This window comes from Castor canadensis, chromosome 16 (assembly GCF_047511655.1).
Source record: "Castor canadensis chromosome 16, mCasCan1.hap1v2, whole genome shotgun sequence".
NCBI lineage: Eukaryota > Metazoa > Chordata > Mammalia > Rodentia > Castoridae > Castor > Castor canadensis.
The window spans coordinates 71,685,104-71,706,250 of NC_133401.1; the positions used below are offsets into that span (position 1 = coordinate 71,685,104).

General features: G+C 43.1%; 1 long non-coding RNA gene and 4 other non-coding genes across 5 annotated transcripts; 1 reads left to right on the forward strand and 4 right to left on the reverse strand.

Annotated features, from left to right (window-relative positions):
- Positions 1 to 1,068: 1,068 nt before the first annotated feature.
- On the reverse strand, positions 1,069 to 16,477 carry LOC141418210 (uncharacterized). The gene is made up of 3 exons (XR_012442888.1): positions 15,890 to 16,477; positions 12,240 to 12,309; positions 1,069 to 1,447 (listed from the first exon to the last, which is right to left on the reverse strand). It is a non-coding gene; the product is annotated as an uncharacterized lncRNA (long non-coding RNA).
- Positions 14,134 to 14,215, forward strand: Trnal-aag (transfer RNA leucine (anticodon AAG)). The gene has a single exon. It is a non-coding gene; the product is annotated as a tRNA-Leu (tRNA).
- On the reverse strand, positions 14,622 to 14,694 carry Trnav-aac (transfer RNA valine (anticodon AAC)). The gene has a single exon. It is a non-coding gene; the product is annotated as a tRNA-Val (tRNA).
- Positions 14,970 to 15,041, reverse strand: Trnap-ugg (transfer RNA proline (anticodon UGG)). Its single transcript has one exon. It is a non-coding gene; the product is annotated as a tRNA-Pro (tRNA).
- A 3,021-nt stretch (positions 16,478 to 19,498) lies between the features above and the next one.
- Trnat-ugu (transfer RNA threonine (anticodon UGU)) lies at positions 19,499 to 19,571 on the reverse strand. Its single transcript has one exon. It is a non-coding gene; the product is annotated as a tRNA-Thr (tRNA).
- Between the last annotated feature and the right edge of the window lie 1,576 nt (positions 19,572 to 21,147).

Below are 21,147 nucleotides of genomic sequence, written 5' to 3' on the forward strand. Positions count from 1 at the left end.
ATGTTTTTCTCCAAAGATGGAGACCTGTCTCAAAGGGAGCAGCTGGCAGAATCCATCCTTTGTTTAAAGGGAGGCTCAGATATCTATGTCATAATGACTCAAATGTAATAAATGGGCCAATCTTGAAATCTCAGGGCCCAATTGATAAAACAGTGCAACAGCAAAAATAATTAAATACACCAAGTGTTTATATCAAAGAGAGCACTTATCTTTTGAGCCAAACCCCAAATCTACTTTTCCATAAATACCCCTGATGTTACTCACTGCACCTGTGATCAGATGTGCCTGGGTTGTGTATTATCCGCTATTTGCTTTACTTACTAATAAACTTTCTTGGCCTCTTCCTCTATCTGCCCTAAAATTGTCAAAAAAATTAAAAATACTAACAGACTGGAGATGTGGCTCAAGTGGTAGAGTGTGTGAAGCCCTGAGTTCAAACCCCAGTCCCACCAAAAATTAAACAAAAAACTAAATAAATAAAAGTGTTTTAGGAGATGGAAATGCAACTTACCCCGATTTGATAATTGCATGTTTTATATACAGATCAGGTTATCACACTGAACCCCATAAGCATGTACAATTAAAATAATAATACAAAACCCAGATGTGATGGTTTGTTCCTGTAATCCCAGATACTCAGGAGAATGAGGCAGTAGGAGGGCAAGTTCAAGACAGCCTGGAAGCATAGTAAGATCTTATTTCAATAAGAATAATAACAATGCATTTTTCATTGTTATGGAGACAGGAAATGGGTAGAGCCCCTGCTGACATCCATGATGGCTAGCACAGCAGGGAGGCCCTGGAGCCAATGCCCAGGAGACTATACAAAGAATGAAAACATTCATTCCCTGCTGGCCAGCCCTGCATAGCTTCTTACCATGCAGGTATGTCAGCTGACTTTACCAGAACTGGCCTCCTCAGCCTCAGTCTCATCCTTTCTTTTCACCCAGGGCAAGGTGTCCATCTTTTCTTGAAACCGGAGTTTTGGACCCTAGGCCCAAGCTCCTGAAATCCATATTCCAGATCTGGCCACCCATCCCTAAGCACCAAATAAAGAGGCATGGTAAAGGAAGAGAAAGGAGGTTTATTACATGGCTTAGGACATGCCCTAGGAAGAGGCAGAGTAAGCACTCAGCTCATCTTCAGCCACCTCAGGGTACAGACATGAGTTATAGGTTTAAGTAGACAAAAGAATGAGGAGGGGGGACCGTGGCAGGAGACAAAGGTATGGATAGTTAAACAGTCCCAGTCACAAGTGTGTTCTGCTTGACCATTATCTCAGTCCAAGTGTTCCAGGAAAGGTTCCGGAGTTGTTATCTGGGTTTATTGTCAACTGACAGGTGGTCCATCCTGAGGAAAGTTTACTGTTGGTGTAGTTTCTGTCCCTTGCCATGAAGATGTTACCATGAAGATGTCTTTCCTGGAATCCAAGATGATTGCAAAGTCACTGCAAAGAGAATGGTTTAGAGCACAGACAGATACATGACAGAGATACCAGGCTTTTCTCCTGCTATTAGTTAATTTGTGGGCCTGAGTAAGGTGTCAGTGCTTTTTAACAAAAGCACTTTGAGCACCTCTTACAGTCTTATCAGTAAAAATGTTGACCAGAAAACCTGGCTAATGTAAAATAAATAGGCTGGTCTTATTCGTCATTTGGCATTCCTCTGTAATTGCACTAAGTGAACCATCTAAAAGAAACAGCTGGATGTAGTGGCACAGGCCTGCAATCACAGTTGCTCAAGAGGCTGAGGTATGATGATCAATTGAGCCCCAGAATTCAAGAGCAGCCCAGGGCTACATAGTGAGACCCTGTCTTAAAGTGGGAAGGTGAAGGGGGGTTGTTGCACAGATAACTCTGGAAGCTGGTAAGCTTAATGTCATAAGCTTACATTCTAAGGAAAGGAGACAAGTGACAAACTTAGAAAAAGAAAAAGACAGCCAAAATTAAAAAGGGCTGTGACTTAAATACATAGGATTCTCTGTTAACTAATCCAGGCAGGGTTGGAATGAGAGTTCCTGCTTTGGATAGGTTGCCCAGAAAAGTCACTAAGCACAAGGCACAGAACAGAAGGTTTTCCAGCAATAGAGAAGGGTGAACAAGAGGCCTGAGAAAGAAAGATTAACCGACTGCAATGTGTAGTCTTCTTTTTATTTCTGACTCATGCAAACAGTTAAAAACTTTAGAAGGCAGAATTTGGTTCCCAGCCTATGTATCCAAAAACAAAAAAGACCCAAAGAATCAACACCCCAGTGAAGAAATGAGCACATGAATTAAAGAGAGAATTCGCAAAGAAAGAGCTACTAATGGCAAGCAAATATATAAAGAAGTGTTCAAATTCCCTGGCTATAAAAGAGATGCAAATCAAAACAACACTTAGATTTCATCTCACCCCAGTTTTAATGGCCATAATCAAGGGTAATAACAACAAATGCTAGCAAGAATGTGGCAAAACAAGAACCCTTATACACTGCTGGAGGGAATGCAAATTAGTACAACCATTATGGAAAACAATATGGAGATTCCTCAAAAAACTAAGCTAGAACTGCAATATGATTCAGTGATACCGCTCCTAGGCATCTACCCAAAGGAATGTAAGACAGGAGACAGTAGAGACACCTGTACACCATTGTTCATCACAGCACTGTTCACAATAGCCAAGCTCTGGAAACAACTCAGATGCCCTACAACTGATGAATGGATCAAGCAATTGTGATACATATACACAATGGAGTATTACTCAGTCATAAGGAATAATGACATGGGTTTTGAAGGTAAATGGATGCAGTTGGTGGAAATCATGCTAAGTGAAGTTAGCCAGGATAAGAAACACAAAAGCACATGATTTCCCTCATACAGGGAAGATAGATCCAAAGATAAACATATATAACAAAAAAACATGATCATATACAAACTCAGATGTAGACCATGCTTGTAACAGTGGAACTACTCTACAAAACTCAGGGAAAGAGAGAAAAGAAAAGAGAATGACAGAGCATCAGTAATATCACATAACATAAGATGTGAAGGTAGAGGATATAAAGATGTGTACTGAAAACTGTTGAAAAACAGGGCGGGGTGGGGAGAGAGGTAAATGGTAAGGGAGAGTATTCCAAGGGATTTGAACAGACCAAAGTATAGCACACCCACTGTGGGCATGCATTGAGAAACTCCTTTGAAAGTCAACTTAAATATTAATAACAAAACTCAGGACTAGAAGACGACACAGTGTGGGCAGGGGGTGAGGGGGTACTAGTGGGAAGGGGGAGGGTGAAGGAAGAAGATTAAGGTGATAGTATATGGTAGATGGATTTTATATACCTGTATGAAACAGAACAAAATAACCTCTTGCAATTGCTTTAAGTGAGGTGGAGAGGGGGTTGAGGGAGAGAGATAATGGAGGCGATGTAAATAATGTACAATATAAATCTAATCAGAATTGTTACTACAAATCCCCCTGTATAATGAATATTTCCTAATAAAAATTTATTTTAAAAAGACAGGGATGGCAAAAAAAAAAAAAAAAAGATTTACAAGGTAGTTTGGGACATTTGAACATGCAATTATTTGATGATATGAAAGAAGTATTATTTTAGATTAATATTTGAATCATAGTTTTTTATACAATATATGTGTATTCTTTTAGAGAGTTAGGCTGAAATACCTATAATAAAGACCTATCATTATTACACCTATGAGGACTGGGATTTGCTTCAGAATAATGAAACTGGTGGCTCAAGCCTTTAATACCAGCTGCTCAGGATGCAAAGATCAGGAGAATCACAGTTCAAAGCCAGCCCCAAGCAAAATAGTTCTGGGGAGACCCTATCTCAAAAATACTCATCATAAATAAAGGCTGGTGGAGTGGCTCAAGTGCTTAAGGGTACCTACCTAACAAAGTGTGAGACTTTGAGTTCAAAACTCAGTGTTGCCAGAAAAAGAACATAAAACAGAATAATCAGAGGATAGGAGGAGGGAGCATAAGACCAACCAGGGAATCATCTTAATACTCACTTTATTTGTTTTTCATTCATGTATGTATTTAGTTATTCATTTGTTTGTTTTGCAGTGCTGGAGATTGAACCCAGGGTCTTGTGTATGCTAGGAAATACTCCATTTTTATGTTTGAACTTTTTCAAAATAAAAACAGTGAGCATACAGACTTGGAGACAGCCAGAGTGGTCCTAAACAGTACAAGGAGGGTGGGTGGACACTCTAGATTCTGTCCTTTTAAAGGAAATCCCACTGGCTTGTTGGCTGATGAACAGTGAGGAGGCAGAAGGAAAGGAAGAAACCAATGCTGAGATCTCATTAGCTAAAGGAACCAGGTGGTCCTGAGCTGAGTTAGACTGATATGCAGTCAAGAATAAGTTTGGGGCTATGGGTATAACTCAGTGGTAGGGTGTTTGTCTAGCATGTGCAAAGCCCTGGATTGGGTACCAGTTACCCATCATCACAAAAAGAGGAAGGGAGGGAAGAAAGAGAGAGAAACAGACAGACAGAGAGAGAGGGAGGAGGAAAAGCAAGCAAGGGAGAGAAGGAGAAAGGGAGGGAGGAAAAGTTTAGATGATGAATAACTTAATATCCTGATCTCTTGATTATTACACATGTGTACATATATCAAAATGTCACCCTCTACCCCTATAAATGTGTATAGTTATAAGTCAATTCAAAATAAAAAGTATTTTGAAAAGAACAGTTTTCAGAGGGAGGCGGGACTAAGAGCCCAATGTGATCTCCAAGTGGAAATGTCCAGTAGGAAGCTATTGAGTTGAGAATCATCAGATGTGAGAGTACAGAACTCCAAAATGCCTAGTTAGAGATATAAGAGACAATCATGCAATAACCAAGGCCGTGTTAGCTCAGAAGTGTTGCAATATTACATTTGCAAGGATTTATTTGGCTGTTGTAAAATCTCATTAGCAGTGAAGGAGCTATTAGAAAATTCTTGCCAGGCACCAAAACGTGGCTCACGCCTGTAATCCCAGCTCCTCAGGAGGCAGAGATAGGAGGATCAAGGTTCGAAGCCAGTCTGGGCAAATAACTCAGTGAGACCCTATCTTGAAAATACCTAACACAACACAAGGGCTGCTAAGTGGCTCAAGGTGTAGGCCCTGAGTTCAAACCCCAGTACTGCAAAAAAAAAAGAAAGAAAGAAAATTCCTGTGGTTTACACTCTTATTTCTACTGGGTGATAAAACTAACCTATTGTTCCCAATAGGTTGATTGGTGGCAGGGGAAAAATTTTTATGGTCAAGTCAACAGCAAATGAGAAACAGAAAATAATATTTAAACTAACTTTTACAAGGAAATCCCTTTTATACTATAATAATTCAAAAATAAAATTAATTTTTTTAAAAATAAACCAATTTTAAACATTTCTGAAATATATCTTGCCCTTAAAATCACTTCTTGCAAATAATCTTACATGTTTTCACTCACTTTTTTTAGTTTTAAAATATTTTGAATTGGCATACAATAATAAAATTTTCTTAATTTTATAATACATTAATAAAATGAGGGGGCCTTGTTGTGACAGCACCACACGTGCATACAGCGAACTTTGAACAAGCTCATTCCCTGCACTGTATTCCCATTCCCCCTTTGTCCTCTTCCCTTTTTCAAGCAACGTTTAGTGGGTTTTATTATGCTGTCTTCATGTGTCTGTGCGCGTGTGGATGTACATATATTCATATGCATATGTGTATAAACATGGCATGCTTCACTTCTCTTTGCCCCAAGTATCGTTATCCTCTTCCCTACCCCCTGCCGCTGATACCCCCACACCTCCCCCCCATCAGTCCCCCATATATATTCAATGTCCCTTTGTTATTGTCATCACCATCATTATTTTAGGTCTACGTGCTTCAAATAAACATGGGATATTTGTTCTTTCAAGCTTGGATTCTCTCACTCAACATGATGAGCCTCAGTTTTATCCATTTTTCATGTGTATGCAGTTTTTTAAAAATGCCTGGTTAGAGAAATACTTTTGAGTTATCAGTAGGTGTATAATATTTAAAGCCATTGTAATTGGTATGAGCCCAAGGAAAAAGGTGTGAACACCAAGCCCTAAAGGATATCAGCATTCTGAGGAGACTGAGAAGGAGAGGGGAATGAAGTAGTGAGGAAACAAAGAGGAAACCAAACCAGAGAGCTTTATGAAGTCAGCAGTCAACTGTGCAAAATGCTACTTAGAGCTGAGAGAGGCAAAGGCTGAGAAGTGTGCAGGAGGTCAGCAGCTAGGAGGCTGCTGGTGACCTGGATGGGCAATGTGGATGGAGCCGTGGAGACAGGAGCTAGACAAAAGTAAAGCAAATGGAGATATGGGACAGACTCCTTTAAAGGTAGAAGGAGGAGCCACCCAAGGGGAAAGAGGTTCAGGGGAGGGGGAAGGTGCTGAATGTGAGTATATGCTGCTGACACAGGGAGAAGAGGTGGGGGAGAGGGGCTGGTCTCAGTTTCCTCCAGAAGCCTGGCTGTCAGCCTAAACCAGGCCTCGACTCACACACAGGGTCCAACCACCTTGTGCTTATTTGGCCTTCTCACTGTGATGAGTAAATATTTTAGCATTTGCCTAGAAATCCAAAATCAAGTCTGACTTGTTCCCACCTCTATGCAAGTGCCTGGCACAGTGCCCCGAACACTGGGAAATTCTATTCATATTTGTGGCATGAATAGACCAGAGTCAAAACTTTGGTGAGAAGAAGTGAAATTGATCAAAGTATATTATGTGCATGTATCAAATTATCATAATGAAACTCCTCTATACATTAATATATGCTAAAAAATAGCTTAAAAACAAAAACCTTGATGAGAGGGTCCAGAGAATCTGGGCAAACCCACCTAAAGTAGAGATGTCCAGAGTCCAAAGTCAAGATATGGACTGCCGTGTTTTGGTGTTTGTTTCTCAAGCCTGTCCATCTTCGGGTCCAGACTTTGAGATTCTCCACTTCAGCACTCCTGGTTTGTCTCACTTTTGCACCACTAGCAAGGCCTAGCCCACAGGGACTAAGTTCTGTTCAGCTATTACCCAAGCCATCTGGTCCTCCATCTTAGATGAATACCAATGTCCTTTCAAGGGGCCTTTGTGAATCACTTGGACACCAGGTGCAAAGTAAAAGAGAAGGAAGAACTACCATTTCTATGGGGGGAGGGGAGGGAATGGTAAGAAAACCCCCTGTCCTCTCTGATTGAAGCCTTCACTGCCAACATTGCAATCACCACCTAATGACAGCAGATGGCGCCAACATCAAGATGCTTCTGGCTGTTGGATTAAATTTTTTCTTTTCCTTTTTTCTTTTTTGTTTTCTTAGAAATTTTATTTGTGTATGTATTTTTTAAAGACAGTGTCTCTCTGTGTTGCCCAGGCTGGCTCCCATCCCTTGAGCTCAAGCTGCCTGAGGCTCCCGAGTAGATTAGACTACTTATACTTACCATCGTGACCATCTACAACTGGCAGAATTTGGTAAAAGCTACAAGCAGGGACCCAAGTCTGTTGATATGATTGAAGAGTTTGCATGATTTGGACAATATATCCAAATATATATATCATGAGCCTAATGAAGAATGCTTTCATCTAAAAAGTTTAGCTGATATTTATGAAAGTGTGCATTTAGACAGGAAATTGTCCACAGGGCATCTACTAAAAGGGGGCTCAGAGAGAGGACCTACCCCAGCACTGTCCAGGGCAGATGGTGAAAAGTGCCTAGCCCCTGCTTTGGTCCTTGGAGGAGGACCCAGACTCTTGGGACAGTGGATGGTGAGATCACCAGTTCACCTGTGAACTTCTGCTTTTGTCCTAGTCATCTAGCATCCCCATAAGTGTTGATTCTGTTGTATTTCTCACTTCATATTCTGGGTTTTGTCCATTCATCCCTTTGAACTTGACTACTGAGCTTGAGCACATAAAAAAGGATGCCTTGCTGGTATGCTGGCAATAAGTGGGCATGGGGATCCTGATGAGAGAGTGTGACAGTCCTGGAGTGAGACGATGGAGGCAGTGCGGTTGTCTGGGACTGCCCATTGTGAACTCAGTGAGGGCTGCCAGGAGATCCTGGCAACATTTTCTCAGGGGACATGTGAGAAGAGTGGGTTGGGATGTGGGAGTTCATGATCTCAGGTGTGGAGTGCTGGAGCTTATAAGGCTCAAGAGATTGGAGTAGACCAGAGGCACCTGCACACCCATGTTTATTGCATCACTATTCACAATAGCCAAGTTATGGAAACAACCAAGATGCCCCACCACTGACGAATGGATTAAGAAAATGTAGTATCTATACACAATGGAATTTTATGCAGCCATGAAGAAGAACGAAATGTTATCATTCACTGGTAAATGGATGGAATTGGAGAACATCATTCTGAGCGAGGTTAGCATGGCCCAAAAGACCAAAAATCGTATGTTCTCCCTCATATGTGGACATTAGATCAAGGGCAAACACAACAATGTGATTGGACTTTGAGCACATGATAAAAGTGAGAGCACACAAGGGAGAGGTGAGGATAGGTAAGACACCTAAAAAATTAGCTAGCATTTGTTGCCCTTAATGCAGAGAAACTGAAACAGATACCTTAAAAGCAACTGAGGCCAATAGGAAAAGGGGACCAGGAACTAGAGAAAAGATTAGATCAAAAAGAATTAACCTAGAAGGTAACACACATGCACAGGAAATTAATGTGAGTCAACTCACTGTATAGCTATCTTTATCTCAACCATCAAAAACCCTTGTTCCTTCCTATTATTGCTCATACTCTCTCTACAACAAAATTAGAAATAAGGGCAAAATAGTTTCTGCTGGGTATTGAGGGGGTGGGGGGGAGAGGGAGGGGGTGGAGTGGGTGGTAAGGGAAGGGGTGGGGGCAGGGGGGAGAAATGACCCAAGCCTTGTATGCACATATGAATAATAAAAGAAAAAAAAAGAGTTTGGAGTAGAAATGAAAGAGGAAACTGTAGGTGTCATATCTCCAGTAGATCAAAGAGATATCTGCATTTCCAAATTCATTGTAATATTATATAATAGCTAAGATAGGTGTCCATTGGTGAGTGAATTGATAAAGAAAAATGTGTTTGTAGAAAGATAGATAGATATACATACATATATGTGTTTTTATATAGTATATATAATGAAATATTATTCAGCCTTTAAAAAAGGCGATCTTGTCATTTGTGACAACATCGATGAAACTGAAGGACATTGTGCCAAGCATAATAAGCCAGTCACAGAAGGATAAATACCATATAATCTCACTTATATGTGGAATAAAAACAGTTGAAGCATAGAAGCAGAGAATATAATGGTGGTTACAGTTAGATAGGAGAAATAGTTTCAAGTGATCTATTCTACACTATGGTGGTTATGGTGAATAGCAATGTGTTGTTTTCTTTGAAATTATATTTGCAAGGGCAATATTTGACAAAGGACTTGTAGCTGGAATATATAAAGAACTATCAAAACTCATTATTAAGTCAGATGTGATGGTTCACACCTGTAATCCCAGCACTCAGGAGACTGAGGGAGGAAGATCAAGAATTTGGGATCAGCCTGGGATATATACTGAGTCCACAGCAACCCTGAGTTACTTAATGAGACCTTGTATCCAAGAAAGAAAAGAAGAAAGAGAGACGGAGACAGAGAGAGGAGAGGAGAGGAGAGAGAGAAAAAAAGAAGAAGAAGAAGAGGAGGAGGAGGAGGCAGAGAAAGAAAGAGTGAACTCAACATTAACAAAATGAAGGGAGAATCATCACTGATTTAGGAAAAGCATTTGATATCCTCTCAAGATTAAAAACATCCAGTAATCAAGAACATCAATAGATAATACAAATAAAGTTAAAAAATTAACTATTATCATAGGAGAAAATATAAACAGATTGCATGTCTGATAAGTGATATCTAAGCTGTGCAAAGAACTTAAGAACAATAACAAACTACCCAACTAAAAGGCTGGAAGCACAGAATACATGCAAATTAATACTCTTGGGAATTGCTTGTGGGAATGATTTGCAGTGCTGGGGATTGCACCTGGGACCAAAACCATTCTAGGCAAGCTGGGGATATAAAAATGGTGTAACCACAGTGGGAAACAGTATGGTGGCTGTTCAAAAATATAAACATAGAATTATTCTGTGAGCAGCAATTCTATTTCTAGATATACACACAAAAGAATTGAAACTTATACACCAGTAATCATAGCCGAACTATTCACAAAAGCCAAAAGATAAAAACAACTTGAGCATCCGTGGAGGGATGGATGGATAAACAAAATGTTGCATATATACATGATGGAATACGATTTCTTAAAAAGGTATGAGGTTCTGATATATGATACAACCTGGTTTTTTTTTTTTAAGAGTTGGAGCTTCTCTATGTACCCAGGCTGGCTCCAGCTCCTGGGCTCAAATGATCCTCCTGCTTCAGCCGTTCCAGTAGCTGGGACTACAGATGTGCACAACCATGCCCAGTGAATACAGATGGACCATGAATATATTTTGTTAAGTGAAATAAACTAGATACAAAACATCTTGTTGAGACAGGGTCTAGCTATGTAGCTCAAACTGGCCTTGAACTCACTATGTAGCCCAGGCTGGTGCTGAACTCATCAGTTCTCCTCCCTTGGTTTATCAAGATCTAAGATTACAGGCATGATAACCACAAATATGATATGACTCTGTTTCTGTGGTTCCTAGAGTAGTTAGATTCGCAGAGACAAAAGGTAGAGCAGTAGTTACCAGGAACTGGGAAGGAGGAAAGAGGGAGTTATAGTTTAATAAATACAGAGTTTCAGTACAGGCTGATAAAAAAAAAGTTTTGAATAATAGTAATGGTGGAGCTGGGTGCTGGTGGATCACCCCTGTAAGCCTAGCTACTCAGGAGGATATCGGTTCAAAGCCAACCCAGACAAATAGTTCACAAACACCTCTCTCGAAAACACGCATCATACACACACACATTAAAAAAAAAAAAAAAGGGGCTGGTGCAGTGGCTTTACCGGGAGGCCCTGAGTTCAAACCCGGAAAAAAAAAAGCTGGGCATGGCGATACACTTCTATAGTCCCAGCACTCAGGAGACTGAGACAGGAGGGTTATGAGTTTGAGGCCAGCCTGGGCTGCATAGCGAGACCCTCTGTAAAAACTAAAACAAAAAAGAAAAGAAAAAAGGTTGTAGCTCAAGTGGTAGATGCTTGCCTAACACATATAAGGTCCTGGGTTCAAGCCCCAGTATTGTAAAAGAAAAACAAATAGTGATGTTGCATAGCAACAAAAATGCTCTTATTGTACTTAGTACCAATGAAAAGCACGTATCAAAATTGTTTTTTTATTAATTTATTCACATGTGCATACATTGTTTGGGTCACTTCTCCCCCTGCCCCCCTCCCCAACCCTATTCCCCCCTCCCCCTTCACTTCCAGGCGGAACCTGTTCTGCCCTTATCTCTAATTTTGTTGAAGAGAAGACATAAGCATAATAAGGAAGACAAAGCATTTTTGCTAGCTGAGTTAAGGACAGCTATACAGAAATATCCTAGCATTGCTTTCCTGTACAAATGTGTTACAACCCATGTTGATTCATCTCTAACTGATCTTTAACAGGTTCCTGATTCCCTCTCATGTTAATCTCTGTCACTCTAAGGTTTCTGTATTAGTTATTCTGGAGTGTGGACATCAAATGCTTTCATGTTTTGGGTTTTCTACCGATTCCTGTATCTCCTGTATGTGCTCTCCCCTTGTCATGTGATCCAAGTTCAACCACATTGCTGCATTTGCCCTAGATCTAAAGTCCGCAGATGAGGGAAACATATGATTTTTGGTCTTCTGAGCCTGGCTAACCTCACTCAGAATGATGTTCTCCAGTTCCATCCATTTACCTGCAAATGATAAGATTTCATTCTTCTTCATAGCTGAGTAAAATTCCATTGTGTATAAATACCACATTTTCTTGATCCGTTCATCAGTAGTGGGGCATCTTGGCTGTTTCCATAACTTGGCTATTGTGAATAGTGCCGCAATAAACATGGGTGTGCAGGTGCCTCTGGGGTAACCTGTGTTGCGTTCCCCAGGAGAGGGGTTGCTGGATCATATGACAAATCTATGTTTAGATTTTTAATGGTCAGCTTTACTTTTTTTATGTTATGTATATTTTATTATAATTTTTCAAGGGATAAAAGCAATACAGCAAGAAAATGGGTGAAAAATATGAAAAGACAATTCCCGGAAGAGAAAATGTAGGTAAGAAAACAAGTACCTGAAAAACTGCTCAGGCCTTTCTGCCTCCGCTACCACCGTGGGCCCCGTGAAAAGCTTGTGGGAGGGGGCTGCAAAAAAAAAAAAGCAGGTTCGGAAATGCACCCTTGACTATTCACCCTGTGGAAGACGGAATCATGCATGCTGGCAATTATGAGCAGTTTCTCCAAAAGGGAATCAAAGTGAACAGGAAAGCTGAGAATCTTGGTGGAGGTGTTGTAACCATCAAAAGGAGCAACAACAAGATCATTGTAACTCTGAGGGGCCTCTTTCCAAAAGGTATTTGAAATATCTCACAAAAAATATTCGAAGAAGAATAATCTCCGTGATTGGTTGCGATTGTTGCTAACAGCAGAGAGTTATGAATCAGGATACTTCCAGATTAACCAGGACGAAAAGGAGAAGAAAGATGGGGATTAAAATTCACTTGTCTGGAGTGTGAGTTCTTGAATAAAACTTGGGAACCAAAAAAAAAAGGAAGAGACCACCTTTTCGTTGTTGTTTTGGCTGTCCTGGCGTTTGAACTCAAGGTCTTGACCCCCATCTACCACATACCCATTCTAACAGCTGAAATAAAAAATGATGAAAACGCTAACGGTAGCAAAGACACAGAGAAACAGAATGTCTCCTGCAATGAAAAACGTGCAATGGAAATGTAAAATAATACAAACTCTCTGGAAAAGAGTTCCATAGTTTCTTCTAAAACGGAAAATGCACTCAGTCTGTGACCTTCCAATTGCACCCACTCATTCATCCCACAGAAGTGCAAAGTTATGTTCACGCAAATACACAAAGATTTTCCAAGCAGCTTTATTCATAATAGTTCAAATCCCTGAGTTCAAACCCCAGTACCAAAGAAAGAGAGAGAGGAAGAAGGAAACGGGGATGGGGGAATCCCAGATTCCAAATCAGTCTATCAATCTGTTTTTGTGTTTATGTATTTTTCCCTTCTCTTGTGAAAAGTTCATGCTCTCCGGGAAATGCATAAATACTAAGAGCTCTGCTATAGACAGGGTTGTAATCACTTCATGATTCCATGTGTTTTTACAGACACATTTCCCAATCCACCCTAGGGACCTCCCCTAGGAGCTGAGGTGGCCCCTATTGAATGGAAGGTCAAGTTATTAAAACAGGAAACACTCAGCGAGACCATTTCTGCACACCCATGAAGGCTGCAGGAAGCACACATGGGCTTGGGAGCAGACAGGAGGATCACCCTGAATCCTTGAGGAAATCACCTAGCAGGAAGTACTACAAAATGCCCAGTGATCGTTTATTCACTTCAGCACTGGTGAAGTCTTCAAGTCTTGCAAAGTCTCCCCTCTTCAAGTCTTGCAAAGTCAGGACCCCAGAAATGGAAATCAGGCTCCTTTCATTTTCGGGAATTTGAACCAGCCATGCAAATAAGGTTTGAAAATATGTAATGACATAAAACAAAGTTTAAAAAGCATAATTCCAATCTGTGTCTACTGCAAGATCATATGAAGGACATAGACCTACTGGTGCAGGAAAAGCAACAGAAAAAAATAAACTAGAAATTCATTCTTGGTGAATTGGCCACTGAAAGGCAGAAGTACTTCCTAGACCTTTTTCTGGAGTTGGGCAGCACTAAGATTTAAACTCAGGGCTCCACACTTACTAAACAGGTGCTCTTACCACCTGAACCACACCACCAGGCACTTCTTTCTTAACGGATTTTTCTAATCAGGAGGAGGGGGTATGAAAAAAAAAAAAAACGAACCTAAAGAAAACAAAACAACGACTAAATAAAAGAGAAGATCTGAACTTGGAAGTTAGAGGCCTGCCTGTAGATTCTCCAAGTCCAAGGTTGCCCGAGGACCTAGAACACGCTTTCTATACTGTGGGAAGACATACAAAAGACTGGTTTACAGCGAGGTAGCGTGGCCGAGCGGTCCAAGGCGCTGGATTAAGGCTCCAGTCTCTTCGGGGGCGTGGGTTCGAATCCCACCGCTGCCAAACTGGTTGGACTTTATGAACGTTTTATGATTTGCAAAGGAAGTCTTGGTGGAAATTGCTCTCGACGTTAGCATACTCTGAGAATGGAATTTCTTTTGGCACCAGGTAATCAATGCGATAGAAAGAACTTGTTCACACCGCCAGTATCCTGAACAGCAAAATAGCTGGGTTTGGGTGCCCGAAGGATGAGGCGTGAGAGCATTGGGTACTTTTTTTCCTCTGTTTTCTCTGCAACCAGATGATGTTTTCTCCCAGAGTAATAAATTAAAATTGAAAAGGAGACTGATTGGAATGAGTTCAACTATGAGATATTTGATATAGATAAGAACTTTTGTAATGCCCTTACCGAGCACAGCAATTTAAATAAATAAATAAAGTTAAACAAAAAAAACCAAACAAACCAACTTGTTTCCGCCCGGTTTCGAACCGGGGACCTTTCGCGTGTTAGGCGAACGTGATAACCACTACACTACGGAAACCCATAGCGAAAGCTCTCTTCTAGAAATTTATTGGCTACTACTATCCACTGCCTCTGGTTGGAACGACACATGGTTTTATGGATGTGAGAGAAGAGCCCCACGATTCGCGTTAACGGAGAAAACAGTCCACCACCCTGCACTCAATCTCGTCCCAAAGCCATGGGCTCCTAGTGTCCCCTACTCTTCCATCCGCGCTTCTTCATTCCAAGCCCTCCTTGAAATCCCAGCAGCGCATGCCTGGGCACCGTCCAGGACCAAAACTATCAAAAACAGGTGGGCTCGTCCGGGATTTGAACCCGGGACCTCTCGCACCCAAAGCGAGAATCATACCCCTAGACCAACGAGCCGGCTGGTGCAAACCCTTAGGACAATCCATAATCCTTTTCTATATGGATCATTTCATCGCTAAAAAATTAATCTCGTTTCTATCAGTTTGGAACCATCCTCATGGGCTCAAAATGCTCCGGCCCAACCCGTCTGTGTTCAACTTCGCATCTGTCCTTAACTCAGCCACAGATAAACGTAAATGCTCTGCATCCTTTGGCCCTTGCGAAATTTCCCAGTGTTATGAGACCACTCAAGCAGCAGGCATCCATTCGTTCTAGGGGCTGGGCTACCTCTCCCAAAAGAACTTCATTAAGGTGTCAATCTTGAGCTCCACAGGTCAGGCACAAAAGCTGGGAAAACTGAGGTCTCCGAGAAAGGACACAGAGCTAGGAGGCGACCCTAGACTGGCTGGGTCGTGAGCCGGGAGAGAAAAGGGAGCCTGGTTTTATGAAAAATACAAGAAGCAATACAAGATGACTTGCAAAGTGTTTCGAAACTGCAGGCCGCGTAAGGTAGAAATGAGCGGTGATGGGGAACCCCAACTTATGGGGAGGGGGCCTGACCAGCGCATCTGGTGCGCACCCCCGAGGCTCCTGCAAAGTCGTGCAAAACTCTAGGCTCTAGGGATTGTCGCCACCTGCACCGCGCGCGCAGAGGCTCAAGGTACGCGAGCGCCTTCCTGCTCCCTCGGGCCAACTGCACTGGGTTATTTAGTAGTGAAAAGAATGAATTCGGATGAAATTAGCAACAATTAACTCCGATCTGGACCTTGTTGGAGCCTAAAGGTCAGGCAGAGGGGCCTAGATGACACAGTCCTTGGCCCCTAATTCGGAAAATCAAGAATTCGCACAGACCTCTTGCTAAATACCTGAGCGCCTGCTGATCTTTCAGCCTGCTTGTTCTCTGGTGCCTGGAAAGAAAACAAGTTTTGCCTTCTTGTGAAACTCCCTGATTCTGCTCCTCCGATGATCCGTAGATAACCTCAAGCGCTGACTTGACCTGAACCCAGTTTCGATCGATGCTTGTTTCCTTTTTTTTTTTTTTTTTCTGGGGGAGGGGGAAGAAACAAGACAAAAAAAACCTTAATCAGACTTGAGAGCAGACCTTCACCAACTCTATTCCATCCCCACATTCTTCTTACTTTCCCTAAACTATAAGCACCCTTTACCTAGGGGGAAAAAAAAGTAACAAAGATACAAAACATAAAATGAACAGCAAATAGGGAAAAACGAGAAAAGTGGTCTTGAGGGACATAGTTTCTAAGGAGATTCAGGATCACACTAGCAGAAACCAGTTAAGAGTAACAGAAAACCAAGTTATAAATTCCTAATCTGTAATAACAATAGTGGAAAAAGAATAGATCATGAAAGGGTGAATATGACTGACTTGGAAAGGGGAAATCAGAAGGATGAGAAAAATCCTTTAAAATCTCAAAGACGACTGCTTTCTCTATAATCTCGAGGTATGGATTCCTAACAAGGCAGCATCGATGCTTGTTTCCTTGTACTTACATATAAAATAAACACGCTGGATCAATTCGACACTCGCGTCTCTCACCAGGAGCGTGCAGTCCACCCGACCCCAGCTTCCTCTATTTTGTGTCTCTGACTTTTCTCATTCCGCGCCGCCCCCAATCAGGTCTCCTAACCCACTTGCGCGGGACGCAAGAGGACCTCAGGTCTATTTTTGTATGGACACCAGAGAACTTTGCTGCACCGATAGCTGCTATAAAATATTGTGGGTCACATTTACAACTAATTTTCGACAAAAAGCGCCAAGAACGCACATGGGAGAAAGGACAGTCTCTTCCTGCTTAAAAGTGAAATCAAACCCTATCGCTCACCAGTTTAAAGAAAAAAAAAAAAACTCAAAATAGCTTAAAAACTTAAATGTAAAACCTGAAACTACTAGAAGTAAACATAGGAGAAATAATGCTTCATAGGTCTGGGGAAGGATTTTTTTTTTTAATCACAAGCATCAAAACCAAAAAAATAGATTAATTGGAGTTACATCAAACCAAAAAGATTCTTACAGCAAAGGAAACAAACAACAGAGTAAGAGAGTCAGCATAGAGAATGGGGGGAAATATTTGCAGACTATGCAGGGATTAATATTCAGAATATATAAAGACCTCAAACATCTCAATATTAAAGACAATAGCTAGAAGAAAGGTTCTTGAACAGCTCAAATACAAAAATGTAAACGTTGCTAGATAACACTAATCATACTGATTTGGTCATTTCATAATGTATACGTGTTTTAAATTATCACATTGCACCCTATAAATATGTATAATTATTACATGGCAATAAGAAATAAACAAAACAATATGAGAGACTGATGGTGTTCATCCTGCTCCAAGGAAAAAAGTGCTATTTTTTTTCTTCACACTCTCTGCAAACTTGCTTAACCCTCTGAAGCTACTGCTCTGTCCACACCTCCTCTCTGTCGGGCCAGTCTGGCCTGTCCACATCTGGGTTCCCTTCGGTGTCTGATCTTGGCCTTTGGCTCTTCCCACTCCAACATCCCAAGTGAACTGAGCCACCCCAAAGACAGTCCCATCCCGGTTAGTTCTTCCTCTCCCCAAACCTCGCCCTCACGCCCTCACATTTACCAGCTAGACAAGGGAGTGACCTGGGGACCCTTCTTCTGGTACCTCACCTGGACCTGACTGGGTCAGATGACTTGTACGTTTTTTCACCAGCTCTTTCTCGGGCGTAGTCGTTGCGCCTAGACACTGAGCCCCCAACTGAATGCGGGTCCTGAGGTTCATTCACCTGTTCAGCTGTTCTTAGGGGCCACCTGCAGCACCCCTTTCTCACGCAAGCGGAATCTGTGATCTAAGTCGGGAAGGTGGCTGTAACTTGCCATTGGTGTCCTCGATCCCGCAATTCTATTAAGGTGACTTTCCTGTGGGACAGGCACCTTGAGGTATGGGAGTTCAAGGAGTCCGAGGCTCCAAGCCTAACGCGACGAGTCAGTCGGGGTCTTGGCTTTAGGAAGGGGACCAGGCCTGGGTGACCGAAGGAAGCGTGTGCTCCTGGCATGGCCGCGACCCCCGCTCCCTTCTCCAGGCCCCACTCATCCATCCACCCCGCTCCAGCCTCTACCCGGATGTCGGGTATGGTGGGTTCCTTTCTCCGCTCTTGCGCGCTGGGTCCGCATTCTGTTTTCGAATCCTGAACCACTAGCAGCGACTTGCCCAGGGTTTCTCTGAGATCCCCTTCTGCTGGACGTAGGATTCCCTCCATCTGGAAGTGGGAGTGGCAGGACCCCGCAACCGGAAGGCAGAGATGTCTCGAGACACCTGGTGGGTCTGGGCCTGGCCATTGGGTAGCAGCACACTGACGGTTCCCTTAGGACTCAGACTACTTTGTACCCTTCGCTTCCATCAGCAACATGCACTAGATGTAGAATATAGATGATGATAGATAGATAGATAGATAGATAGATAGATAGATAGATAGATAGATAGATGCATTTGTTTTGAAAATCTTTGTTTAAATGACTGAAAGTGAATATGACAGTTATAGTCCCTAGGCTGGGTGTTAAGAACATGGATTTGTTTGCATTTTTCTTTATACACTGTAATTAATCCCACATTAATGCTTAACATGTGCTTAACTGCGTGCTTAACACGGAGGTGGCAGGGACCAGGAGGCCAAGGCCACACAGCTGCCACAAGCGAGCAGGGTAGCGGCTCTAACGTCCTGTGCAAGCGCAGGAGGAGCGCGGACAAACGCTAGACTCGTCTCAGTGCGGGAAAAGAGGAGTGGGTCAAACTACAGAAGAAGAAAGCATGAGAGACAAGGACGAGCCCCTGGTCCGAGTGGGGCCACAGGAGGATAAAGGAAAGCCCCTCGGAGAACTCGCCCAGAGCGAGGGAGAGTAGGGGGCGTGGGGAAGAAGGCCCGCGGAGCCAGGGAACCTGTGATGGGGACGTTTTCAGTGGGTGTGACAGTTGGACTACCTGAGGGACAAAGAGAAGTAACTCTACCAGGGCCTTGCCTGGTAAAGTGGAAATCCCTGTGATTAACGTATCTTCCGCTTTTTTTTTTTTTTTTTTTAACCTTGCGGGGAGGCGGTGTGAAAAGTGGAAAACAGCCTGGGAATGCTTCCTGGAGGAGATGTCTGACGCTAGTACTGAAGAATGGGGTGTGGATCTAAGGAGGCTTCCAAGTGAGAAGAGCAGCATTTCTGGGGACAATGGGAGGGGTTCGCTAGGGTGGTCGGTGTGCAAGTAGTGCGTAGGTGGTGTTCAGAAGTTTGGATTGAGTGAGGTGAGCAATGGAAGCCACGGCTGGATTGAAAATAGAGAAGGGCTGGTTCCCCTTCTTTTTGAGACTTGAGACAGCTCATTAGGAAACTTAATGAGGACTGCGATTTGGAGAGGTTGTGCAACGGTAAGGTCTTCAAGGGAGTGATCCGACCTAAAAACAAAACAAAAGGTTGGGATGAAAAACGCAAAACAACCAGTAGGCCCCAGCGAGATTTGAACTCGCGACCCCTGGTTTACAAGACCAGTGCTCTAACCCCTGAGCTATGGAGCCGGCTACGAAAACCTGTTCTGCGCACAAGTAGTTGACAGCGCCATCATCGCCGCGCAGCCGCAGATCAACACATTCCGGAGTTAAGTAAAACCCAAGTCTTTGGATCCAATAGCCGCAGTCGCTCCATCTACCGCGTCAAGTGCAGACGAGGCGGGCCGGCGGCAAGTCCCGGACAGAGCTGGGGAAAACAGGGCCCAGGCGCGCGTGGGCCGGACACGCAGCGGGAAGGGCGGGGCCTCCGGTGGGTGGAGCTGAGCGGAGCTGCCCTTGCCTCTGACCCGGCAAGTGAGGTAGAGGAGAGTGGTGAAGGCATTAGTGAATGAGGATGAGGGTACAGAGGTCAAAGTACAGGTAGGGGGAGGGGGGAGGGAAATCAATAGGCCAGTCCTGCAGATAATCCATATCTGAGCTGTTAAGGTGGCACCTGGGGTGAGCAGGGTGATAACCGAGCAGTGGGAAGTGAGGGGGGTCAAGCCAAGAGGAAGTCTCAGAGAACCAAAAGGTCAGAGTGTTTGGAGGTGCTGAGCCCCAGACAGAGACAAGGATTTGAGTCTCCTAATCCCCACCTCACTCTTAGGCAAACAAGAATTAGGGCACACCTTGATTCTCCAGGAGCTGACTTGTCAGGGCCCTTAAGGGACCCACTAGGTGGAAGACACGGAAAGAGAATCGGGGGCCCAGGTGAGAGACCAGAACCTCAGTCTGGGAGAGGACAGAACCTTATCGGGGAAAGGACAGAAAGTAGTGGTTGCAGGTCATAGACTTTGGCCTGATGGCCAGGTCTGCCCTGTGGTCCCTGTGAGGCCAGGTGGCTTGGATCACTTGGGCCCCTGAATGCCCTTCAGTTTGAATGCCCTGTGAGGAGAGGTAGCAGCATCGTGTGTTCTCCAGGATCTAAGACTAAAGGGTGGGGTGAAAAGGACCCTTTTGGGCCAGTCATTCTCAAAGACCCAGAAATCTCAGTTACTTTAGCGTGTCCAAAGGATGTGAGGTGGAAATGCAGACACTCTCACACCAGCATTGTGTCATTCAAGTCACCAAGCTGCCCAAGAAAGAGCATCTCTTCCCCTCTGTATGTAACTGTTACAGTAACTGTGGTAACATTTCTTCCAGTATATTTGTAGTTACTCTGCAAGTACACCTTCTCTGATGGACACACAGTCACACTCACAAACACAAAAGCTGAAAATATGCACACAGACAGCCCCATATCCCGGCCTCACCGACATACTTGCCACCTCCACCCGAAGTCTCTCTTCTGTGACCCATAATGTGTTGTGACACTTGACGCAGTTATTAAGTGATACAAAGGGAATCATGATTGTCTAAAAGCTGTATAAGCCCAGATAACATGAGAACCTGATGACAACACTAAGTCATTTAATTACCCATTGAATATTAGAAATGGTCTTTTTGTGGAAACCAGTGCTACTCAAATACACGGATTGGCTACAGTGTTCTAGAGCTACTTTCCACATGGTAACAAGACAAGAGGATTCACCCTCTGGACTCTGCTGTAGGCTAAAGTCTTCACTTGATCTTAGCCAAAAAGCCAAGAAGCAACAGGCTGCAGTCT